Source organism: Carcharodon carcharias, chromosome 10 (genome assembly GCF_017639515.1).
Source record: "Carcharodon carcharias isolate sCarCar2 chromosome 10, sCarCar2.pri, whole genome shotgun sequence".
Classification (NCBI taxonomy): domain Eukaryota; kingdom Metazoa; phylum Chordata; class Chondrichthyes; order Lamniformes; family Lamnidae; genus Carcharodon; species Carcharodon carcharias.
The window spans coordinates 127,816,809-127,829,523 of NC_054476.1; the positions used below are offsets into that span (position 1 = coordinate 127,816,809).

Sequence of the window (12,715 nt, forward strand, 5' to 3'; positions counted from 1 at the left end):
CACTCAGAACCATGCAGTCATCTATGGCTATCAAGTGAACTCTATTATTCCAAACAGTCATTTCAGATGTGAGCTTTGCTTGAATGAGATACAGGCAAACACCAGCAAAAGCATATTGGAACAAATTGGCACCTCCAAGTGAGGAATATAAGGGGAGGAAAACGTCTGTGTGAAGTGTGGTATCTGGAGCTGTTGCTCCAGCAGCATAATCTGTGATTTTCGTTTTCTTGCTGTCCATCACCAAACAGATAAAACTTCAACCTGACTAACTTGTTTGTGTAATAGAAGTTCTAGTAAATAAAGGCTGTTGGAATCCCCAGTGTATGCTGGAACTGGTGGTGATGTTGTATGCTCCAGACAGTTGCTCATGACCTGTCAGTGATTACAGAGTGCCATATTTATGGGAATGTTAAATGATTCACTTTGTAATTAAAGTAATAAACGTAGGTGAGTGTCATAGGTGAACGGGAAATCAAAAGCCAAAATAAGTGCAGTACGGTATAATGTGAGTTTGTAAGTGCAGCAATTAGCAACTTGACATCTTTTGATGATCTGCTTCTATCACTGCTTGCTTGTCCCTACAACCACACCACCCCCCTCCACTTCTCTCTCCCCCCCCCCCCCCCCCCAACACACACACACACACACACACACACACACACACACACACAAAGACAAACCTTAAACCAGCTTATATTTCACCCCTTCCTTGGATTCACCTAGTTCTGTTGAAGGGTCATGAGGACTCAATGTCAACTCTTTTCTTCTCCGCCGATGCTGCCAGACCTGCTGAGTTTTTCCAGGTAATTCTGTTTTTGTTTTGGATTTCCAGCATCCGCAGTTTTTTGTTTTTATCTTGCATTTATGTTGCATCCTTATAAAGCAAAACATGGCACGGAACTGCATAAGATATTCAGGTAGATGACCAAAAACTTGGTCAAGATGGTAGTTTTAAAGAAGGAAAGTGAGATGGAAAGGTATGGGGTTGAGGGAGGGAGGGAGGGGGGGTGGAATCCCAGAGCTCAGGGGCTACTGGGGAGAGGTGAGGCCATGGAGGGATTTGAAAGCAAGGATGAGGGTTTTAATAACAAGCTGTTGCTTGACCGGGGACCTGTGGAGGTCAGCGAGCACAAACGTGATAGTTGAATGGCACATGGTGCAAGTTAAGACACAGGCAGAGGAGTTTTGGGTGACCTCAAGTTTACAGAGACCAGCCAGGACTGCGTTTGAACAGTCAATTAACAAAGGCATGAATGAGGGCCTCAGCAGCAGATGAGCTGAGACTGGAGTTAGGTGATCGTACAGTGTTGGATATAGGCGGTCACAGTGATGCTGCGAACATGCAATTGGAGGCTAATTTTGGGGTCAAGTAGAACATCAAGGTTGTGAACACTCTCTCAGCCTTAAGCAGTTGTCGGGGATTAGAGATGACATCGGTGGCTAGGGAGTGGATTTTATGGTGTGCGTTGAAGACAATGGCTCTGGTCTTCACAGTATTTAATTGGAAGAAATTGGAGCGCCGGCAGAATGTAATGGTAAGGTTTGTTCACCACTACCACCACAGTGGAATTGGTTAGCTCAGTTGGCTAGATGGCTAGAGCGTGATGCAGAAAGACACTAAAGCCACGCGCTCAATCCCTGTACCAGCTGTTTATAGTTCACGGAGGTCTGTTTCCTTGCCTTGCTCCATGTTTGTGGGCTATGGATAATTACTTACAAAACTACTTGTTTATCGCCATTCAGGAAAAATAAAATCCACAAATCAGAATGAGTAGTCCTGCAATATATGGTGATAATCTGAAATATAACCAGTTTTTGTTGACTGCTATTACTGTAAGTAAATTCTTTGTAAATTAGATCATTGTGGCTTTGTGATTGTCATGAGGTGTGGTGTGCCACTCTGATGTATTGTTATAGGTGAATAAAGCACCTGACTGTTTGAATACAGAAACTGAAAAGAATTCCTTATAATAGTGATTGCTATCATAGATTGTTGTCAATCTTGGGGGAGTGAAGATTGGGGGAGGTGTTCTACCTATTTGATACCAATGTTACTTTCTAACCAATCCAGAGGTACCAGCCTTCACTTTGGGTTGGCACTGTTGAGTTCAAGCTCCATGTCGCCTAAAGAGTGAAATAATTTTGGACTGCACAGTGCAATCAGAGAGTTGGTGAATGTTTGCTAAAGGCTGGCCAGAACAGGTTAGAGAAATAACAAGGAATGAAAATAAGTCCTGTCTGACACATTCCAACTGATTATCTGTGATTGCCTTTTTAGGACCTGCAATGTGACCTACAAGACCTGTTGCAGTTGGCATATTGCTCTGAGTCTCATACTTTCAATGTACATGCCTTGAAGCACTAATCCAGGAGTGGCCCATGATACAGTTTCATCAAGCCCCTGGTGTCCTGTTATTGTTATTTATGGTTAGCAACAGTTAGAGTTACCACATGTCCCAAAATAGTACATCAATCTCCCAGGCACTGCTGCTCTCAAGCCTAGAAAAACTGTGAGTGTTAAACTTCATGCTGCATGCAGTACAGTGCTCCCGCTCTCAGATGTCAGCCCTAAAGGTACAGAGAGTTGACACACACTTGGGAATGACTGACAGGGGAGAGTATATGTATAAGGGTCAGAGATAGCTCAGGGTGTGTCAGAAAGTAGGATTTGGGTTAAGTGGGAGTCCAGGGCCATGCGCATTAGAGGTGTGGGCTCAGACAGGGGGGCCATGGGGAGACTTGGGGGTCAGGCTGAGGAATTGGACAGTGGGTAGAGATCAGATGAGGTGGGGTCCAACATCTCCTGCAAGGCTGGAGAGAGTAGCCAGTCAAGGTGAGTGAAACCAGGAGACCCCACTGTGGATAAATGATTGAAAGGTGATCTCCACTAACTTGAGCACAATGTAGGCTGACAGTTCAGTGCATTTTGTGACTGCTACATTGTTTGCGATGCTGTCCATTAGATTAAATGTTAAACTGAGACTACACCTGTTCCATTGGGGAGAAGGGCAAGAGGTCTACTGATATCCTGGCAAAAATGATCTCTTACCTAACACCATCCAAAAAGATTATCTGGTAATTCATCTCATTGCTGTTTTGTGGGACTTTGGGTGCAAATTTTCTGCCACATTTGTCTAAAACAAATGTTAAGACTTAATTACCTAATTGACCGGAATGTCTTGTGAGGTGCTATGTAAATAAAGATAAAAGCAAAAAACTGCGCATGCTGGAAATCCAAAACAAAAATAAAAATACCTGGAAAAACTCAGCAGGTCTGGCAGCATCTGTGGAGAGGAACACAGTTAATGTTTCGAGTCTGAATGACTCTTCAACAGAACTAAGTAAAAATAGAAGAGAGATGAAATATAAGCTGGTTTAAGGAGGGGGGTGGGGGTGGGTGGGACAAGTAGAGCTGGATAAAGGGCCAGTGATAGGTGGAGATAACCAAAAGATGTCACAGACAAAAGGACAAAGAGGTGTTTAAGGTGGTGATATTATCTAAGGAATGTGCTAATTAAGGGTGGAAAGCAGGACAAGCAAGGTAGATAGTCCTAGTGGGTGTGGGATGGGGTGAAGGAATCAAAAAAGGCTAAAAGGTAGAGATAAAACAATGGATGGAAATACATTTAAAAATAACGGAAATAGGTGGGAAAGGAAAAATCTATATAAATTATTGGAAAAAAAACGGTGGGGGTGGGGGAGAATCGGAAAGGGAGTGGAGATGGAGGAGAGAGTTCATGATCTAAAATTGTTGAACTCAATATTCAGAACGGAAGGCTGTAAAGTGCCTAGTCGGAAGATGAGGTGCTGTTCCTCCAGTTTGCGTTGAGCTTCACTGGAACAATGCAGCAGGCCAAGAACGGACATGTGGGCATGAGAGCAGGATGGAGTGTTGAAATGGCTGCATTTCACTTGCACTTCCCTCAATTTAGTCTACTACATTTGTTGCTTCCAATGCGGTTTCCTCTACATTGGAGAGACCAAACGCAAACTGGGTGACTGCTTTGCAGAACACCTTCGGACTGTCTGCAAGCATTACCCAGACCTCCATGTCGCTTGCCATTTCAACACTCCACCCTGCTCTCATGCCCACATGTCGTCCTTGGCCTGCTGCATTGTTCTAGTGAAGCTCAATGCAAACTGGAGGAACAGCACCTCATCTTCCAACTAGGCACTTTATAGCCTTCCGGTCTGAATATTGAGTTCAACAATTTTAGATCATGAACTGTCTCCTCCATCCCCACCCCTTTTCTGATTTTTTCCCCTTTTTTTCCAATAATTTATATAGATTTTTCCTTTCACACCTATTTCCATTATTTTAAATATATTTCCATCCATTGTTTTATCTTTACCTTTTAGCCTTTTTCAATTCCTTCACCCCACCCCACCCCCACTAGGACTATCTACCTTGCTTGTCCTGCTTTCTACCCTTAATTAGCACATTTCTTAGATAGTATCACCACCTTCAACACCTCTTTGTCCTTTTGTCTGTGACATCTTTTGGTTATCTCCACCTATCACTGGCCCTTTTATCCAGCTCTACTTGTACCCCCCCCCACCCCCCGCCTTAAACCAGCCTATATTTCACCTCTCTTCTATTTTTACTTAGTTCTGTTGAAGGGTCATTTGGAGTCGAAATGTCAACTGTGCTCCTCTCCACAAATGCTGCCAGACCTGCTGAGTTTTTCCAGGTATTTTTGTTTTTGCTATATAAATAAAAGCTCTTTGTCATTCATTTATTAAGTAGGGGAAAATGATGACCAATGCTGGCATTCGTTAGGATGGGGGCAGGGAGAGGTGGCGGGGAAGGAATACTAGTACTTCCTTGTCTGACAATATTTTGAAATTAAGGGTATTGATTGAATTCACTATCTGGATCAAAAATGATTATTTTGCTTTTCTGCCATCACTATATGCTATAAATAGTCTACATTATAAAGTTACACAGGTGCAGTTTTAATCCTGGAAGAGCTGCCTTCAAGCTCGTTTGAATGCTAACATTTTATTGCACAAACAATTGAGGGATAGGGGATAGGTGCTATGGTTGCTTTCATATTTAAAGGAGACTCTGGTATCTCTGGAATGTTCATAGCCTTGGAGTTTAGTCTCTGAATTTCCTGCTAATACAGCTTTCAAGCCTGTGCTGACTGTTTTGAACTGTGGTGGCTTGAATGTTTAGAGCATACTATTGGAGTTGTGGTGTGAATATTCTCAATGGAATGCAAGCATTTATTTTATAGTATAATCTTTAATGTCGGTATATTTTATGTTACAATGGCACTCGAGTATTGGAAATGTTTGAGATCTGTGTGCTATGTGAATTGTGCTTGTAGAGCTTACAAGATGCATTGTTACATCAGGGGAATCCCACAACTTCTTGAAGGGATACAGTATCAACTGCGGCATCAGAATTTTTGCTTAATGTTTAATGTCCTCTGCTTCTACCGTACTGTGCATCATTACTGTGCACCCTGCCCCTCCAAACACAAACCCCGATGTCCAGTACTCAGTAGCAGAGGCTTTACTTTTTAGAACTCTCCCCAAACCTCCTTGCCATCTTGTTTTTCTCCCTTCCTTTAAAATTGATTTTTGTTTCGCCCAAAAATGCATTTAGTGACTTTGCCTGATTGGTTTACTGCTGCACAGTCCATTCTTCTGACTTGAAGTGCTTTGGGATGTTTTGCTACAGTAGCAGTATACAAATGTAAAAAGTGTTCCCAGTCTCATGCAGCAGTGTCACCTCAGTGTTGATGTGGGAGAAAGGAAGTGTAGGTTTGTAAGTCAGTCTACCTGAAGCTAAAGTTCTCAGAAGCATTTGCCATAGTAGTGATTTAAAATTCACAGGAATTTGCATACTAGTTGTTTTTAGTCTCAATGCAGCTGTATTATAACTTGAGAATTTGTTGTGAAATTTCTGGCCTTGAATTGCTGCCGATCAATCTTGAGACTTTGGAGAGTCATTGATATTTTAAGTTTTCTTGAAATTGGTTGTACATGAGCTGGAGATTACGCATGTTTGAGGGTTGAAGTAATTTGGTTTTGGTCTCTGGAGTTCATTATGGGCTGGACAACAAGTGTCCTCCCTCCCAGTGGCCCCACTGGTTCTCTCCTTGCCTGTTGATATTGGAGTCACTGTTGACCTGGCTCATAAATTTGGTGTTGAGGGAAAGAAAAATGCCTGATGTACCTCTAAGAATGGGCAGCAAAGTTCATGCTAATTCTGTTACTGATCTTGAGTTTGGGTGGGAAGTACAATTTGCAGTCTGAGAGAATTTTATTTTGTTTAAATCTCTGCGGTTTAATGATGTATTTAGACTACAACTAGCATTGGACATGATTTTGCTTTGGGCCACAACAGTTCTAGTGTAAACACAGCTGAACCTGGAGTCAGAGTTGGACCTGAAATTGGAGTGAGGCAGTGTGAGACTGGCTGAGAGAGGGAATCGTTCTTTGCTTCACTCTGTATTAAGTTAGGCCACAATGCTGAATTTGTACAATGTAAATGTATTGTTTTAAATGTATGAAAGTGCATACTCAAATACACTTACCAGAAAGGAGAAGTAGCACCTTTCAGTTTTGAGACAGCAGGAAAGCTATGCTGGTGCCTGGCAGAATGTTTGTGTATTGGATTTTGGAACTGATTCTGGAAATTGCATTAAGTTGTGCTAAATTCAAAATTTGAGGATAAGTGCCACAAGCTTAGTTAAATTGCTTTTAAATCTAAGATGCTGCATTTATGGATTGGTGTGTTCGGTAATTCATAGAATGTTTATACAAGGACTCAGCAATAACTCATTTATATAGTGCCTTTATGTAATAAAACATCCCAAAATACTTCACAGGAGCATTATAAAACAAAATATGACATAAAGACACATGAGATATTAGGTCAGATGACCAAGAACTTTGTCAAAGAGGTATATTTTAGTTAAAAACAAAAAGATAAAAACAAAAAACTGCGGATGCTGGAAATTCAAAACAAAAACAGAATTACCTGGAGAAACTCAGCAGGTCTGGCAGCATCGGCGGAGAAGAAACGTCAACTCTTTTTTTCAGGTAATTCTGTTTTTGTTAGGTATATTTTAGTGTCTTAAAGGAGGAAAGTGAGGTAGAGAAGAGGAGGGGTGTAGGGAGATTATTCTTGAGCTTGGGGCCTAAGCAACTGAATATGCATAAACCAATAATAAAGCAATTAAAATTGGGGATGTTCATTAGATGAGAGCAGGTATCTTGAAGGGTTATGAGGTTGGAAGAGATTACAGGGTTGGAGGAGATTACAGAGTTGGGGAGGGGTGAGGCCATTGGGAGATTTGTAAACTGTTGAGAATTTTAAAATCACGATGATGTTTGACCTGAAGCCATTCTAGGTTAGCACAGGGGTGATAGTTGAACTTGACTTGGTGCACATTAAGATACAGGCAGCAGAGTTTTGGATGACCTTAAGTTAACAGAGGGTAGAATGTGGGCTACCAGCCAGGAATGTGGAATAGTCAAGTTTAGAGATAAAAAAAGAAGGTATGGATAAGGGTTTTAGAAGCAGATGAACTGAGACACGAGCAAAGTTGGGCAATGTTGTGGAGGTGAAAATAGTATTAGTGTGGTAGTGAATGAGTTCTGAAGCTCTTCTCCGGGTCATCCATGAAACCAAGACCGTGAACTGACTGACTTAATCTGCCATGAAGAGGGATAGACTTGGCAGCTAGGGAATGGAGTTTGGTGTATAGACCGAGAACATAAGCTTCAGCCTTCTCGATATTGAATTGGAGGAAATTTCAGCACTGGATGTTGGATAAACAGTCTGATAATTTAGTGACAGTGGAGGAGCCGAGAGATGTTGGTGAGGTATTACTTGTGAAAAACGATAGTACTTGTGGATAATGTCTATGGACAGCATGTGGATGAGAATTGGGAGGGGCCAAGGATAGATCCTTGGTGGATCCCAGAGGTAACAGTGCGGAGGCAGGACAAGAAGCCATTGCAAGTGATACTCTGGCCATAGTCAGATAAGAATAGAACCAAGTGAGAGCAGTCCCACCCAGCTGGATGACAGTGGAGAGGCATTGGAGGATGGTGTGGTCAACCATGTCAAAAGCTGCAGATAGGTTGGGAAAGGAAAGTTTACTTTTGTCACAGTTGCAGAGGATGTCATGTGTGACATTAAGAGCTGTTTTGGTGCTGGAAATCTATTTGCAGGGATCCAAACATGGAGTTCTGGGAAAGATGGGGATGAATTTTGAAGGTGATGATACTTTCAAGGACTTTGTAGAGGAAAGGGAGGTTGGAGATGGGATGATGGGGTCATGGATTAATTTTAAGAGGAGAGGCCTGATGAAATCAGATTTAAAGGAGATGGGTCAACACTTGAAGAGAGAGAATCATTTACAATGTCAGCTAGCATAGGGTCCAGGCAGGGCACTTGGGCAGTTGTCGGTTTATTGGGAATAGGATCAAGAGAGCAGGAAGTGAGTCCCATGGACAAGATGAGTTCAGACGGGACATGAAGAGATATAAATGAGAAAGATGAGTGTCAGTTAAAATGACAGCATATCTCTCTCTTTCTCTGGCCGCCAAGAGATTGCTTTCCAGTTGCCTATGTACCATAAAAGATCTTTTTTGGGATTCATTCATTAGGCATTCACCCTGCATGACTGACCTCTATAGCCAAGCCTTCATGATCAGAACATCTACGCTTGGCAATGCTAATATTTAATCTTGTGTCACCTATTGGTAGAGTAGAACAGACTGAATAGAACATAACTGGTATGGCAGGAAATACTATGTGCAGTGTGCAGGGTTCACATACTGTGCATGCAGTTGAATCCTGATTTGTCAACGATTCCAGGGTGCAATGAGTATTGTGGACTCTTGTGTACAATTGTTATGCTGAGTGGTAGTTTGTGTGGAGTGCGTAGTTACAAAAATTTTATCCCTCTCCTGTTTTCTTCAGAAAAATCCTTTTAAGATTCTGGAAACACAGTAGCTGTAAATTACATAACCCTTTGAACAAGCCTGCCTTTGGCAATCACAGCAAAGAAATAGCATAAAAGAAATAAACACTTATTTCATTTTCTTTAGATGCCGTTCCCAGTTGCTAATTTCAGCAACTTAAATATTTTATGGTGTCAGCCTTGGCTCTGATAGCAATCCTCTTTCTTGAGTCAGAAAACCACAGTTAAGTCCTACTCCCGACGTTTGAGCACATAATCTCAATTAGCAGTTCATTGCAGTACTCTGGGGTGCAGCACTGGAGGAAGTGCAGTCTTTCAGATGAGACATTAAACCAACTTCCCCCTCAGGTGAATATAAAAGATCTCATGGCATTATATGAACAAGAATCTGGGGAGATTTCCTGACCAACTTCTATCCTTCAACCCACACCACCAAAGCAGATTATCTGGCCATTTACCTCTTTGTGGGACCTTGCTTTGTGTAACTTGACTGCTGTTTTTGCCTACATAACAGTGACTACACTTCATAAGTACCTAATGGGCAGTGAAGGGCTTTGAGAGGCCTGGAGTATACTATGTATGTATATAGAGGCTATTTCATTTTATTAAGTCAATGATATTTCAGATATAGTGCAACATCTCTACAGTAAAATGTTTGAAAGAATGGCTAATCTATTTAAGTCACTCATTCTGCTAGACTTTATGGAAGATTTCATTTCTGATCTTGTTGCAATCCCTAACTTCCCTTTTGAGATATTTTGGCAAATATCTGCATAAAGTGACCACAACTGACCTATCTCTTTGTTGAAGCATTAGTGAATTATCCAGCTATACCACAGGACCATACATCACTACCATGAAGATACCTTAATTGACAACATTCAAGATTTGAGACTGAAAAATGTCAGACTAAAAAAAAAATGGTTTGAGGGGGTTGCGGGATGGAGGGGGAGGCGGAAATGGGATGCAAACAAAGGATTTAACATGACATTACGTTGAATCCTGCAGGAAACTTGTACGATAAGCGAGTTCAATTAAAGGGACACTGAAAGGAATGCTCACCAATGTTATAGGATGCTAAGATAAAGGCAAAATACTGAGGATGCTGGAGATCTGGAACAAACAAACAAAAGTGCTGGAAAATCTCAGCAGGTCTGACAGCATCTGTGGAGAGAAAGACAGAGTTAACGTTTTGAGTCCATATGACTTCTTCTGAACTAAAGGGAAGTAGAAATGTGGTGAAATATTTACTGTTTAAGGGGGGTGGAATAGGTGAAGCTGCTTAGAAGGCCAGTGATAGGTGAAGGCAAAGGAGGGATTGTGAAAGATGTCATAAACAAAAGGTAAAAGGGTTGTTAATAGTGGTGGTGCTGGCTAAAGGAGGTGCTGAAGGAGGAGTCATACGGATTCGAAACGTTAACTCTGTCTTTCTCTCCACAGATGCTGTCGGACCTGATTTTTTGTTTTTGTTTCATAGGATGCTGATGTAGATTTGCACTTTTGAAATAAGTATCTTTTAATTTAGCTACTGGCGGCTCCATGTATGAAAATCAGTGTTGATATTTTGACCTTCCCCTTCTTGCTGATGTGGAACTGCTGAATGGTGTCCTTCTGCTTTTCAGCCTAATTCATTGTTTGGCATTTCAGATTGAAATCCAGTTTGAAGAATGCACTAATCTGTCTACTAGTTAGCCAGTTACATCTTTGCTGTCCTCAGTTATCCACAGATCAATGGAGGAAGCTGCAAATGGTAGCACTGAGTAAATGGTTCAGGATTGAAAAATAAAACACTGATCTCCAAGATAAAGTAGAATTACCAGTTTGGTCACAGAATATAATGACAGCCGTTATCTTTTATTGTGTGTGTTTCCTGGAATTTCCTAATCCATAGAAATACATCAAAATTACAACATAGAAACAGGCCATCCAGCCCAACCAGTCCATGTCTATGTTTATGTTCCATGTGAGCAAATGGTCTGAATCACATTTTTCCATCCTGAAGTGAGAGACTTCGGAGTGCATGTCCATAGGTCCCAGAAGGTAGTAAAGAAAGTATATGGAATATTTTCCTTTATTGGACGAGGTATTGAATACAAAAACAGGGATGTAATGATGGAACTGTATAAAACGCTGGTTAGGTCATAGCTGGAATTTTGTATACAGTTCTGGTCATATTACAGGAAAGACATAATTGCTGTAGAGAGAATACAGGGGAGATTTACAAGAATGTTTCCAGGGCTTGAAAATTGCAGCTATGAGGAAAGATTGGATAGGCTAGGATTGTTTTCCTTAGAACAGAGGAGGCTGAGGGGTGACTTAATTGAGGCATACAAAATTAAGAGCCCTAGATAGGGTAGACAGGAAAGACCTGTTTCCCCTAGCTGAGAGGTCAATTACCAGGCGGCGTAGATTTAAAGTGATCGATAGAAGGATTGGAGGGGACATGAGGAAAATTGTTTTCATCCATAGGGTGATGGGCATCTGAAATTCACTGCCTGAATTGGTGGTTGAGGCTGAAACGCTCAACTCATTTAAAAGGTACCTGGACCGGCACCTGAAATGCCGTAACCTGCAAGGCTACTGACCAGGTGCTGGAAAATGGGATTGAAATGAACGGCTAGTTTCTTTTATCCTATTTTTTTGGCCGGCGCAGGCATGATGGACAATGGCCTCTTCCTGTGCGATAACTTTTCTATGGCTCTATATCCCTTCAAACAGCTATCCAATCTAATCTTGAAAGTTGACATAATTTTTGTCTCAATCCTTGGATGTGAATTCTGTAGCCTTTCAGCTCTGTAACAAAGTTTCTTCTCTCTTCGAATAAAGCTGTACTTTCTAAAAGCTGTACTTTGATTCTCTAGACTAGTTCCTGTTTCTAAGCAGTATACTGTCTGTTAGCTGAATCTTGCCTTTGAGTGCAGTGTTGAGCACTGGAAATTTCAGGTATAGTATTCCCCACTTTTAGTATCATGTTAACCCTTGTAGGCTGTCAAGCTCATGGGCAGGGAAGTGCGTCATTATTTTGTATTTATTTTCCCGTCAATGCTAGCAAGATTCAGATGATGGGTAATTAATGGATTTCCATCACAATACTTCATGAGGGAATAGGAAGCAGTTGGAGGAGTGGAATCCAAGCCTGTGACAGGACTGGCATGTTCTGAAATAGAATAAATACTCTCCCTGACAAACCTCCTTTTTGATATTGCACACTAACTCTAACAGTTTAGCTGTGATCCAATTTTCATTTAGTTCTTCAGGAAGCACAATGTCTGTGATGATGTGCTGCTGAAACAAGAAGACTTTAAATGGCCCACTTCGCCATTCTGAAGTGACTGAATTTTTTTGTTATGCGGATCAAGATACAACACCCAAACTTGGATGTAATTCTGTGACATAATGAGCTGTTTCCAGGTGTATTCTGTGGTTGGGAAGTGAAAGCTGGTGGAGTGGTGCTATAATCCATTATGCTGTTCCACTCATATATGTTACTGTTCAAATCAACATGGAATGAATTTAAAGATCATTTAAAAAAATCCTTGCTGTTGAAGTTTTAAAATTGATGGAAATTGATACTTGATATGTTAGTTCATATGAGATTAATATGAAACTCTTCTTGCACCACACTGTGCTGTCCCACCGCCCCCCACCCCACTACCCCCAAAAACAAATCAGGCTGAAGAAAATTGTATGATAGAGTCCAGTCATTCTTGCCCTCCTGTAACAGAGGGACAATTGTGGCAGCCCACTTGTTTTTTAAACTGAACAGT

The 12,715-nt window shown here is 41.4% G+C and overlaps 1 protein-coding gene across 7 annotated transcripts in view; it reads left to right on the forward strand.

The window, feature by feature from the left end:
- Positions 1–12,715, forward strand: part of mtmr4 (myotubularin related protein 4) — a 199,489-nt gene that overhangs the window by 28,927 nt on the left and 157,847 nt on the right. The gene's annotated exons all lie outside the window — the stretch shown is intronic.